This window comes from Cavia porcellus, unplaced genomic scaffold, assembly GCF_034190915.1.
Source record: "Cavia porcellus strain 051 isolate PalLab524CR breed Dunkin Hartley unplaced genomic scaffold, mCavPor4.1 scaffold_28, whole genome shotgun sequence".
NCBI classification, from domain to species: Eukaryota; Metazoa; Chordata; class Mammalia; order Rodentia; family Caviidae; genus Cavia; species Cavia porcellus.
In genome coordinates this window covers 12831094-12845389 of record NW_026947511.1, presented here as the reverse complement: position 1 = coordinate 12845389, position 14296 = coordinate 12831094, and the positions used below count along the sequence as shown (strand labels likewise).

The following is a 14296-nucleotide window of genomic DNA, read 5'->3' as shown; positions in this document are numbered from 1 at the left end:
ATAGACACACTTCTAGAAATTATGAAAAGAAATTATGAGCAAAACCACCCCCAAAACATGTCCTTTCTGATATGAGGTTCATTTCTATACCCTCACAGGATGGCAAACCCTGGGAAATCTTACCGGGACAGGGCCTATGGAAATGGACAATATAAAATATAGTCTTGACTATGAATAGGGCATAATGAGTCGCAGTAAAAAGCACAGTTAAGCAAAATAAAATAGAATCAATCAAAGTGTCTTTCCATAAATCACAAAATAGATACACCTTTTATTTCTTTAAACAATGAATTATTATGCTGTACCAAAAAGAAATGGCTATCAAACCATGAAAACATATGGAGGAAATGTAAAGGTTTATTACTAAGTGAAGAAACCAATGTGAAAAGACTTCGTACAGTGTGACTCCAACTATATGACATTCTGGAAAAAGGAAATCCATGCAGACAATAAAAAGATCAGAGGCTGGGTTGGAAGACTGAATTCAGAGGATTTTAAAGGCAGTAAAACTATTCTATGTGATACTATAATGGAAATGCATGCAATTTAACTTTAGTCAAAATCCACAGAACATAAAGCACCAAGAATAAATCATAATGTAAAATACATACTTTTGTTAACACTGATACGTTGGTAGAGGCCTATCAGTTGTAATCAATATACCATTCTGATGAAAGACTTCACAAGTGGTGGAGGGGGACCAAGAATGTGTGGGAGCAGACAGTGTATATTGTATATGTTAAAAACCGAATAGTGCCTATCATACTGTGGACACAAAAAAGTATTCGCTATTTCACAATAAAACAAATTAGATAATTATTTAACTGCCTAGAGTAAAAATGTACAAATTATGAATTAATTAATTTAAAATTAAACTATTTGCCCTTTGGGGAGTATTAAATGTGCTAATTACAATAGTCATTAGATTATCATTCTAATACGTGTTGTTAAAACAATTATAGCCTTCTAATAACTGTCAAGTAGAGAGTCTCTATGAACATTCAGTTATTTCCTGAAGCACAGGGTTTCAAAATACATAAGGCCATGTTATTCTCACCTCGACATATAGATCCTGGTTTCTAAACAGAGTTCAATAAAAAACTTACTCATTAATCTATTAACTTTCTCATTTAAGATAAATGATATATTAACATATACTATTTAACTAATGAAAATAGCTCTTGAACCATTACTATCTCAGCATCATTCTGATTCCAGAAACTTCTAGATTCTATGATATCAATAATGTAGCTAAGAAGACTCACATTCTGAATTTATTCTAATTCTAGATGATAACAGCTAAACATGATTATTAAACAAATGAATCGTGGTTCTATCTGAAAAATATAACAGAAAACTATAATATTTAGCATATTTTCTTTTCCATTATGAATATTTTAGAAAATATCATTTTATGAGTGTTACCACCTTATCTCACAACAGATAAATGTTACTTCAGATTAATTCATTTTTGCTCACTGCTCACTGAATAGAGTGTTTCTTGATTGCTTCAGTGTGGTAACCAACAGAAAAAGTCAAATAGTTTGCTAAAGGTCATATAAGAAGGATGTAATTGGGGTTTGAATTAAAACAAAGAAAGGTGTAAAACCAGAAAAAATTGTCTTGAATAAATAGAAAAAGGGAAAAGATAACCAAAGAGTGAAAATGATAAAATTTAAAGAATTTGACCTCTTCAGCAATGAAAAGGAGAAGGCATTTCTGTTCCCTGAATCATTTTCTGACATTTGCACCAATCTTGCAATAAGCCATGGACCATATTTGTAAGTTCAAAATGCTGCTACAGCGAGGTCTTTCACAGTGGAAGTTATCATAGGGAGCACTCACTTGAAGCATCAACATAGGTAATTTAAATGAAGGTGAGCCATAATCTTCTTTTGGTTCTCTCAAGAAGGGTATTAGGCCACCTATGAGGATCCATCAGCTATGGTATTTGGACCACCATGGTATTCATGCAATGAAACAACCAGTTAGTTCAAGACAGCATGATAAAAATCTGGGTGAATAGTGTATGAAAGTTGAGATTTGAAATTGTATTGCTATTAATAATAGGGTTTAATGACCTCCCCTGGGAACATTTCCATAACACAGGTAACTTTTCTTGCAACAGAGTAATAGTTTCAGTCACTGAATTAAATATATTGTTCTGAAACAGATTTTTTTTTAAAATTGGGTAAAAAGATGTCATACAAGAGTATCTTTCTGCAGAAAAGGTATCAATAATAACAATGAGTATTTAAGGACATTAATAATATAGCAAATAAAAATAACATTTGGTCATTCTTTTTTTTTTTTTTTTTTTTTGTCTTTTTCCTTTTTATCGGTACCGGGGATCGATATTTGGTCATTCTTAAAATCAACAAACTAGCCAAACGTGTCTTGCAATGTTTATCTCAGATTTGTATATTTGGTTCTATACATAATTCACAAGTTTTTAGGCACATCCTGAAATATGCATCTCATTACTGTTTTATACTGACCTTTTTCTTCATGAAAACATTTCTGTAGAAAATCCTTGGGGTACAGTTTCACAGAACTAAGTAGCTTTCATGCCAATTTTATTTTTTAAAATCACTGAAATTTGTATAAATAATATTTTAAAATTAAAGGAATGAGCAATTATCACTGATTTTCTCTGTATTCTTTTATATGATAAGCATCCACCCACTTGGAAAAATATTAATAATTATGAATGTGTAAAGACCAAGTTTAAATACACTGTTTTGTACTTCTGAAACTTTGAATTGATTCTGTAAAAATTTTAATGGAGTCATTCTCTTTTTTGGTCTTTTAATTTAAATCATTAGGAAAGAAATAGTAACAAGAATCTAAGACTTTGATTGCTTACACAAGCTTTTATGGTAAGATTTGATGACTATATAGATACAGGCATAAAAATGGAAATCTTCCCACTTAATTTTTGTATAATTAATCTATTTCTTTTTTTTTTTTTTTGTCTTTTTCATTTTTTATCAGTATCGGGGATCAAACTCACGACTGCCTGCTTGCAAGGCAGGCGCTTATGCCGTTGAGCTAAATCCCCAGACCCAATTAATCTATTTCTAATATATATATTTAGTAAGGAAAAAACAAAATGCAACATTTCTCACTAGATAATATGATTTTAAAAACAGAAATCATGAGTCAGAAAGCCAAAGAGGCCAGAGTTTCAATCATGATTTGGGTACTCATAGCCATGTGACCACTGATAAGTAAATCAAGGTGTCTAAGCCCCAGTTTACTCAGCTGAAAGACAAAGGCTTCAACTCTCTAATAAAGACCTAAGTAAAGTACTTTGGATCTATTAACAACTGAGCTAATATTAGTCTCCCTCTACTTGATTAACAAAGCCTTCAATAAAAAGTCTGTACTTTCTTTTTATTCTGTTCTCTTTGCTAAAACGGAAATTCTTAACTGGGTACACAGATGGGCTCCAGATAGAAGATGACCACTTGCTGAAAATTAAATCTTCTAAGGCAGAGAAATTTATCTCTGCATGACACTAGCTGTGTGACACTTAAATGACCTAGCCTTTGTGAGCCTCAATGTGAAACGTGTAAAAGAAGAGTGGGAATAGTTCAACAGTGAGACGAGGTGAGATGATTCGCTATACAGGGGAGGCACAGAGCAAAACTGTAGCTGGAAATGGTAAACTCTCTGATCTGTTAATATATTTTCTATATCAGGGTGTATGCATGTTTACATATGTGGTTTTTCCATGCATATGTAATATGTATGTGTATATACTTATGGGTTTTATCAGAATTTAGAATTTTTGAAGTTCTGATAGCCTGAAACAGAGTTAAGAGTCCTAATTTTTCAGGAAACAAGTAAATCACACTTAAAAAAAGAAAAAAACTTTAAGTTGAAGTTTGTTTTGGTTTTGATTCCTACCCCATCTAAACTTTGACATATTTTGGAAATTATGATGCTCCTGGCTTGCAGGACTAAAATGTCAAAGCGGAAAAGATACAGTTCTAATCAAAACTTCTCTTCCCAGAGCATCCCTGAAGCAATTTTGAGCAGTTACAGGAACCAACTTTTTCAGTTCGATGAATGAACACTTGCATTCTTGTAAATCAAGATTTCCAGCATCATTGAAAATTTTTATGTGCAGAGAAATAAAATTGTAAGTTATATTGATTTCATGAAGTTCCTAAGTAAAGGATTTTTTTGGTCTTTTTGTACAGGGTTTCATTATGCAGCTCAGTTTGACCCTGAACTCACTTTGTAGCCTAGGCTGGCCTTGAACTCACAGCGATTCTCCGGCCTTAGCCTCCCCAGTGCTGGGATTACAAGCATGCACCACTATGCCTGGTCAGAGGATATTTTAAAGAATCAGCTTATTTGTAAAATACAAATAAATTTTGAATTATAAGAGTGAAATAAAATGTTAGAGAAAGCTGGTGTGGTGACACACAGCTATAGTCCCAGCTACTGAAGAAGACAGGCAGGAGGATCTGATTGTCCTGATCAGCCTCCCAAGTGCAAGGAATTGCAAATCTCTGCTAACCCACCCAGCAACAGTGTGAATACTGAGATTACAAGGCCAGTTTTGGAGTAATAGTGAAAAGCACTCTAAAGAGACTAAGAATTAGATAAAAAATTAGAAGAAATAGTGAGAAAAAACAGAAATACTAAATCAGTGAGAACAACACATGACAATGCGATGTTCACATGGTTACTTTTAATTGCCTTTATTCTGTTGAGACCAGAGAACAGAAATGAAATTCTAAAAATATTTCCAAGTCTATGCTATTTTCATTAAGGAGAAGGAGAAAAGGAGGAACAGGAGGAAAAAACTCTTAGTGCTCATTATCTAATAAGTAGCTTTTTTCTAAATAACTAACTTATTTTACATCTTACCTTGTCAGTCAAAATTTTGAGAACCTCAACTATATCTGCAATAACAGATCCAGATCATTAAAAGCTTGCGATGCCATACTGCTGATGGCCTTCTCAAGTGATTACAGTGCCATGCTCTTTTTGGAAGGTAAGTTTTTGTGCATATGACTAGATCGCAAAGTTAACAATCACTTTCCTGTCACACAACATAACTCCTTGTTGCTCACGTGATGATTTCTTGGAGAAATGAAGAAGGCCTTCACACACATAAAATCGAAAGGTCCAGCACTATAGAATTACTTTGATTTAATAGTCAAATTTCTTGGAGACTATATAATATTTCCTCAAAGGGTGAACATTTTTGGTTCAAAAATCTAGTTCATTTACAAGTGCTCAATCTGGAAGAGTAACATTTTAAAAGCAATTGTCAAGAAGATGAAGCAGTTGTATAAACATATATTTATTTGAGTAAAATTGACACAATCAGATTTTAAATATTTTATTTCCCTAAGAAAAGTGATCAGTCACAATAGATGAAGCCAATTTGTCATATTTCATTTGCTGCAGAAAATTATTTCAAATGACCTAAAGGGGATAAGTGGTATCAAAAAAGATCCATTTCCAAGTATACTTAGTATGGCATGATGTACTTTTTTAATTAAAAGGTCTGCATCAAAGCTATAAGACATGGATATGGTAATTAAAAGAATGTTTGATATGCAAACTCTTCTTTTGAAAGTGATGAATAATACTGAGGGCAAGACTTCTCTCAATACAATATTGGAAATCAGTATGGATAATCATAAATGGTTCAAAGAAGAAATATATACTTTGGGTTCACTAAAACTTTAATTTTAGCTTGAACTCTACAATGTAGCCTCCCAATAATTATATCTTTATTTCATATCTATGTAATATGATAGACAGCTGAGACTGGAAAAGATAATTTGTCCTGTTCTCTGTCTATAATGCAATAATTCTAAAATTTGATTATGAATAAGAATCCTTCTGGGAACCCAGATCGTGCAGATTCCAAGTCCCGCCCCCACAGGAATCTGATTCAGTGTACTTAACATGGCACAAAATTTTGCACAGTGCTCCCAGGATGCTTTTTCACATGTATTTTGCAGAAGACAGAAATAATGTCTGTTCTAATAAGTCTGTAATTGTCCACCACAGACAGTTGTTGTGAAAGACCTCCAAGAATAGTGATGTCAAAACCTTCCAGAGCTTCGTCACAGGCCTCCAACCCAGAATAGTCAACCTTGGCACAAGTATCAAAAATACCCACAGTTAGTTTGACGCCAGGCAAAGCATACTAGTAATTAGTAGGGGTCATATCATTTGATTTACAATGCTCCCAGACTTTTTATTTGGCAAAGAGTTTTACCTCAAATTATTTTTTAAAAAGCATTTTACTATTTGAGTTAGTTAAATGCCATGAAGACCATTTTGAACTCAAAAACTAAATTTCATTCAGTCTCTTCTCTCCCCATCTACTTTCTTGTTAAAGTTTTAACTATTCATGTTCTTTCGGTTACACCTGATAAGAATTTATAAAACATTTAAGGAAAAATACAAACCCAGAGTTTTTCTGACAAATTTTATTGTTGCTCAATTCCAGTACCTTCAAATTCAAAAAAGAATTGCAAAAAAGAATAACTCAGATGAAATGTTTTTTTTTTTGTTTTGTTTTGTTTTGTTTTGGTACCAGGGATCAAACTCATGACCTTGTGCTTGCCAGGCAGGTGCTCGTGCTGCTGAGCTAAACCCCTGGCCCTTCAGATGAAGTTTTGTATTTATACAAAATCATCTTTTCATCTAAAATATACTGTCCTCAGTGTGGATAAACATTTATTATACATTTTTTTTACAAAAGATATTCTGCAATATTTTAAATTTCAAAAACTTATTCAGAGAAAGCTACGAATCAAGGAGCTAAAGAATGCTTCTGAAATTTTGGCCATCTCCACACACATGTAAAAGTAACAAATAAAACTACCATAACTCAAGGTTTGTGAGAAAGCTGATATAGGAAACTTTCTAACTAAATTAATAACTAAAAAATCCCACCTCCAGCTTTGTCTAAAGAAGGCTTCGATAAATAGTGTCATGTATAGATGTTAGAAATCTGCTGCTTTTTCCCCCTGAAGCAGCACAAATTTACATTTGATGAACAACCACCACCTTTTATATTATATTCGGAAGTTACGTAAATCCTGAATTCAATTTTGCAGATGATGTTACTGTGACAATAGTTCAAGGCATTTTTTCAAAAAGTTTTTTAAAAGCAACAAAATGCATTTAACTAGAAACAAATCTAACCCTAAATTCTAAAGTGTAATAAAAGCATTTCTAAATGATTCAGTAGTAGATAATCTGCTTTTTTGTCTTCTACGCTCTCTCACCTCCATGATAAATTTTTTTGTGGAGTTTTTCATGTCTTCTAAACAGTAGTAAAAGATGAAATTACAGCTCTCTCAGTTCGTTTCTTAACACATTTTACATCTAATAAAAGGACTCAGAAAGATAAAATGAAGTTCTAACTGCTAACTTGGTGCTTATCTAGCCACATTTTGATGTGGTTTGCATGAGCTTTGAGAATCACGTACACCATCAGTGTGACTTCTACGTTAAAAAAAAAGTCCTAGACAAGTAATGGCATGAGATCACAGAGCTAGTGTGCAGCAGCGTGTACTGAACTGGTTCGCTGATCTCAAGTTGAAATCTTTTACCAACTGTATCTTGTGCAGACAGGCACATGTTGCAGAAGGCCTGTAAAAAATGTATTTCTTTTTAATTTTCTAGCCGTAAGAAAACCTTAACCTGTAAAACTTAACAAACTAAATTTCAGCTCCTATAATCTTTTTTTAGGCCCACAAGGTATTCTTTCACCATTAAAATCATTATTCAAGGGCTGAGGATATATGCACCTCATGACAGAGAGCAGTTACCTCGAATGTACGAGGCCTTTGATTTGATTCCCAATAATGCAAAAAGAAAAATCATATTCAAGAATGGTTATCACTTGGCTACAACAGTTCAACTTGCATATGTTTTTAAAATCTACATACTGTTTTAAAATTTTGTGAGAATTCCATTTAATTAGTTGCCAGCAGAAGAAGGCAGAAGTACTGAATTTTAACAAACCCATGTACACTTATGCATTTCTACCTATATCCCTCTCCAGGAAGAGGATCTTGTGGTTTGGGGAGGGCAAGGAGGAAGATTTATGCATGGTTTGAAAGTTTCTTTTAGGATTTTATTTACATTGAACTTATTTGTAGAAATCTTGTAGTTTATCTAGTCCCAATGAAAGTATTTTCAGATAAATACAGAGCTATATTACTGCCAGTGCCACCACTTGCCATGAGAAACACAAAAGTCAAGAGAGCTGCCATTCAACAACAGGAAGCTGACAAAACAGAGAATTGGTACTGGCCTTCAAAGAAAGTTAAAAGAAGAACACAAAATAAAAATTACATGGAGTGATAAACTGAATTGTAACCCACCACCCACAAAAACTCACAGGTTGCAGCCCTAACTCCAATGTGATAGGATGCAGATGGGACCTTGGAGAGGAAAGTAGGTTTAAGTGAGGCCGTGAAGGAAAAACTCTTAAGACAGGATTACTGTCCTCATAAATGACAGCACATAGCTTGCTTTGTCTCCCTTTCTCACCATGGGAAGCCATATTGAGACCACATACAGATCAGGAAGTGTTCTCATTTGGAGCCAAAGGGCACTTTGATCTTGATTGAAGACTTCTAAGTCCCTCGAAACAAGAAATAAATTCCTATTGGTTTAGCCACTTTGTCTGTCTAACAGAGCAAAGAACAAACTACATATGGCAAGAGCATACTTCATACCAAAAGGAGCAACAGATTTGAATGCCATACACAACCTTTGAGTGTAAAGAAGGCTTCTCCCAATTACCATTTTGTTTGACTGTGGAAGTAGATATAAAACAGGCAGAGTGGAAGGACAATGGATTCCTTAGTGGGGTCCCCTCTGGGGATGCCCTCATGATGCAAAAGACAAGTGAACTCCTTTGGGCCTATTTTACAGCAGCCTCTTATTAGTGAAGACTCCTCTTCGATTACGTTGTTCCCTCTCAAGTTTTCATATCCCTATATTTTCACTTGGGATAGGATTCCAACCTAAGAAAGTTTGTGGGAACCAAATATTCATGCCATAGTAAGCATGAGCTGACTTATTAGATCAATTCTTAGGCTAGATCTGTGTACTGAGATAATGACAAGAGGACTGACTTACTATAATACCACAGGAGGCACACAGGGTCCCATTTGTGTTCCCATAGAAATACATTTATTTATTTATGTATTTGGTACGAGGGTGGAACTCACAACCTCACGCTTACTAGGCATGTGCTTGAACCTCTGAGCTAAATCCTCTAGAGAAATTTAAATGCAGAAGTCTGTGAACTGAGACAAAATTTGAAGTCATTTCACATGTTTTACATAATCTGCTTTATCCAGGCCCAACATGACAGTCTTCTTTCTTTAGAAAGGAAACATTCGTAAAGTAAGATTAACCTTTATAATACATGGAAATTCAAAGGAGCAAACCATTAGCTACTTGACCATAATAGTGGAGTTATTATTCTCCATAAAAGGTAGGCAATTTATTTGATCTGAATAAAATCCAATACATGAGAATGCCACTTTTTACTTCTAAATCTTCTAGCATTCAGAAACTCCTTATGCTGATAATATGACCACTCACTCCAAAGTCATTATAGCTAATAATGACAGACCCATTACAAAGCATTAACAACTTTAGTATAAGTGTATTTCAAAATCTGTTTTACACGATAAGGCATGGGTTTTGCTCCATGTCTTCTGAGGAAAAAGTATGTAATCTTGAAGAAAAAGTAAATTGTACAGAAGATAATACTTGGTCAGTAGGTCAGAAATCCAAAGTGTGGGAGAATATTATTTTGGATTTGAGCAGCATTTTCTAAATTTTACAACATTTTAAAATGCATTATCTAATATTATCCTTAAACTATTATACTATCCTTAAACTAAAATATTATCCTTAATATTAAACTATGATATAAGATGTACAACATTCTCTTAATCTTTTCTCAGAAGCATACAGAAATCTATTTTATTAAGTCAGGTTATCATATAGATAATGACTTTTTCATAACTAAGATCCAGAATGCCACGCCTCTGTACCTGTTAGGCTTATTTTTATTATTCTTCCCAGTAATTTATCAAAAGTAAAGTAACTAATACTTGACAGAGATGGGACTAGAATATAAGACCTCTAAACTCTAAATTCTTTTTTTTTTTTTCGCTTTTATCGGTACCAGGGATCGAACTCACGACTGCCTGCTTGCAAGGCAGGCGCTAATGCCGCTGAGCTAAATCCCCAGCCCCTCTAAACTCTAAATTCTATATTTTTAAAAATATGATGGAAATACAAATATGTCTTTGCTAGCACTATTATGAGAATGCAGAATCTTAGGGCCTGACACTGGTGAAAAAAAAAGACGTTAAATGCTCAGAAGATCAGCTTTAGCTGGCAGATATGAAAACTGTCTTTGGAGGCAAAATAAATATTATTTGTGATTAAGGAGCACCTTTAGTAAGGGAGGTGCTGAACAGGCCATACAAGGCTGACAAGAGTAGGCAACAGGGATAGTAATGCTCCGTAATGCTCAAAGGAAAATAAAGATCGTCTTACTATACCACTACACAGCTGAGTTTAGCAGTTACTAACCTGCGTTTTGTTCATAACATTTTAGATGAAAAATTTAAGGTTAATTGAATACAGGATTGACTTAAATATTATACCTTTGAAAGAAGTCAGTTAATAAATAAATCCATTAATATATAAAGATATCATAAATATGTATCTTTCAGATAAATTCAGACAAGGACAAGTATGTTGTGTATACATTTAGGTTTTAACATTTCCTTCACATGCATGTAGACTCTAGAATAATCCAAAATCTTAGAGATGACCCAGGAGAAATATTTTACTTTACATATGCCTCCTTTGACACACATACTTCTTTACTCTATGGACCATGAATTTGAATCCCTGAGGGTCAGTAGCATGTTCTTACATCAGCTTCTATAAAACTACTTAAAGAATGAAAATTCTCTTGAATACCTATATATAGAAATCCATTTTTAAAACAATTTAAAATGCAACACTATTTGAATATTGTCCAAATGTTATATCCTCTTTACATCTTAGAAAGGCATCAAACCTTTACAGTAAGCAAGTATTTGAAGATATATAAGATAAGGTATAAGATATATGAAGATCAATATAATTAATTCTTTTTTAAATTTTTTAACACCAAGTACCTTTATTAGAAAGGAAAAAAGTTACATAATACCCTCATCTTTCCTTGAGAGATTAAAAATAAAAGAGAATAGAATCAAAAATGAATAGAAGAAAACAATAAAGATCAGAAAACATAATCCCTTATCAAACTGCCAACATCATTTTCATAATGATTAAAATTTTGATTCTTACATTTCTGTAAAAATAGAGAAGACTCAGAACAGTCTAAACAACTTGGACAAAAGAACAAAATTAGAGCTCTAATCTTGCCCAATCCCACAATCTATCACAAAGTTATACCAAGCATGACAAAAGGTCATTGATATCAAGATAGACAAACCACCAAAGTGCCAATATAAAGTCCCAGAATAGATACGCACATAACAGACAATTAATTTCTGGCAAAGATGAAAAAGCAAGTAAGTGGAAAAAGCACTATACCCTCAATAAATTTACTGGAACAACTGGATATCCACATGCAAAAAACCCAAACTTTATAGCACGTCAAAATTTCTTAAGATATCCAAAAGTCAACTCAAAATGGATTAGTCAACTCACAGTGGATTACTTAAAATAAAGGCAGGTGTGACCTGAGTTGTTGCTTGGCTTAAGTCATTCTCTCTGGGACTGTAATTAATACTTTAAGGAAAATATTATTCCACTATCAAAAATTAGGTTTTTTAATATTTAAGGTTGCACATGGTAAAAAAAATTGCTTCAGAAAAAAGAAAATTTAAAAAATATAATTATAGTCAGTCTGCTTTTGACAGTTTCATTTAACCAAGCAAAGAAATAAACAATATTTCCTTTCAAAAGCATCAAAATACCATTTCTTTATTTTTTGTTGATGCGTGTTTTTCACATCATCAGCTATGCCTTAAGTTTATAGACACTTTCAACCAAAAGCATTTTCTGCAAAGCTCAATCAAGTATATTGGACAGCAGGAAGCCAAGTGGAATCCCATCTTCGCAGTGAGACACTTCCAAATTCATAGAATATTCAGCTGGATATTTCATTCATTAACAACAATCACAATACACATGGCCATAATTTCCACCATAACAAAAAAAAGAGGGCACACCCTATATTGACACTTAAGAAAAATTGATTGCAAGCTAAGGTTCAAGGGGAAAGATTATTGTAATACTTAAAAAATCTAATTAAAGACAAAAAGAATTATGAAAAAGAGCAAATCATCACCAACATTGGGAGTTCAAATACTTAATTTTACAAAGAGATAATTGATTTTCTTCACTATTTCCCTCAAATCACCTCTAATAGATTTTTGAAAAGACCACTAACATATTTTATAAATAACTTGTTACAGAAAAGTAAAATTGCTAAAGACTGAAAGCTGTTCTCTTTTTAAGTAGCTATTTGTGTATGAATGAGTACTATTCACATTATTCAAAACAGAGCTTTCATCTTGAAACTTCAGCTTCATCCAAACATTCATTATGCTTACTGGCAGCCTAAGGAAAATCAAATTAGAGTATATACAAAGTAAACATTTCAGCATAACAAAACAACAGTAACTAGCACGACTGCAAGACAAACTACAGATTGAGAAACACAGAATGTTAGACCAAAATTAATTCCTTGACTAAAATACACATGTGTGCATACCCCCCCACACACACTTACACACACGCATACCACACAGACACACACACACACAGACACAGACACACACACACACACACACACACACACACACACACACACACACATTCACCCATCACAGAAGCAGAGATAGGTTAGTCTTTGTTAGACCGCGTTCTGCAGTTCCTTAGTGATGATGGGAGTCAGATGTGATACCAGGTAGGGTTCCAGGCTCCAAACTTGCTTCAGGCAGACTGACTTTGTATTTATCAACTTTATATGTTGAACCTCTCAATAAAGCTTTCTTTCATCAAAAGAAAATGCACTTAGAATGTTAAAACAGAAACCCTAAAAACCACTGTGGTACAAGTACTTTTCTGGACCTAGAGAGACGTTTTTAATATATGAAAATGACAAAAGCTAATTTTAAAACTACTTGATCCATTTTTATTTTATATGCACAGATAACTACCAAAATGATTAAAAGTGGTTATGTTACTTCTAATAAGGGCAGTGATAAATGATACACACACACACACACACACACACACATACACACACACACACACACATATTTCTCTGTATATTCTAATCTCCTCCAATAAACCTATATTTTTGTGTATTTCATTTTAAAAGTTTGAACTACAGGCTAGCAGTGCTCACCATTTTCTGTCTCTGTTTACCAGTCTGTTGGGAAATAACTGTAGTGATAGGATCCTTAATTCTAAGTCCTATAGAATATTTCAAATTATTGTAAATTTACTTTGAATTCTAAGGCTTGTGAGACGAAGGACCACAAATTTTCTTTTCCTGTTTCCTTTAATATTATCTAATATTTTGAACATGCTAAATTAAAACACATCACCCTATTCTTCTCTGTTTATGCATTTCCTGTCTCAAAAGCATGATCAGGATGACTGAACGTATTGTTTGAAAAAGATTAATGCAAAGAAAGAACTCTAACATGAACAGCTGTTAAAAGAGGAAATGAGTTGGCATAAGGCATTAGGGTTGATTATTGAAAGTATTCAAGGGGAAGATCATTAGTTAGCCACTTGTTTGGGTGATAATAAAGGAAAATCTGTAAGCCAAATGAATTTATAATATGTAAGTACCATTCTTATTTTTAGATTCTGTGTATAAGAAGCTAATGTGTGAAAATCTAAATTTATGATGCATCTGTTATCTTAGAACCCTTTAGTCTGAATAAAGAAATAAAAAATTAGCTATTTAAGAGGTTTATTTATTTAAAAATAAATAAGCGGATGGCTATTTAAGAACCTTATTAGGCTCCATTTCATACAAATATATAGTTTAATTTAATAATTTTGGCTTTAATTCTGCCAAAAAGAATGAATAAATCACTTGAGTAAAAACTTTTTAGGTTTTAAGACAAAACACTTGGTGTATTGTTTTGAATTGGTAGTAGTGGTGTGATGTTAAGATAGTAGCAACAGATCTCAAGCTTCCAATTGGTAGGAACATAGTGTAACAGGTGAAACT

At 33.3% G+C, this 14296-nt stretch overlaps 1 protein-coding gene and 1 pseudogene across 2 annotated transcripts in view; both read right to left on the bottom strand.

Moving 5' to 3' along the window:
- The window catches only part of Prkg1 (protein kinase cGMP-dependent 1), a 1159508-nt gene that overhangs the window by 440869 nt on the left and 704343 nt on the right, over positions 1 to 14296 (bottom strand). The window lies entirely within an intron of this gene.
- The window catches only part of LOC134473727 (keratin, type II cytoskeletal 8-like), a 68403-nt pseudogene that overhangs the window by 14045 nt on the left and 40062 nt on the right, over positions 1 to 14296 (bottom strand).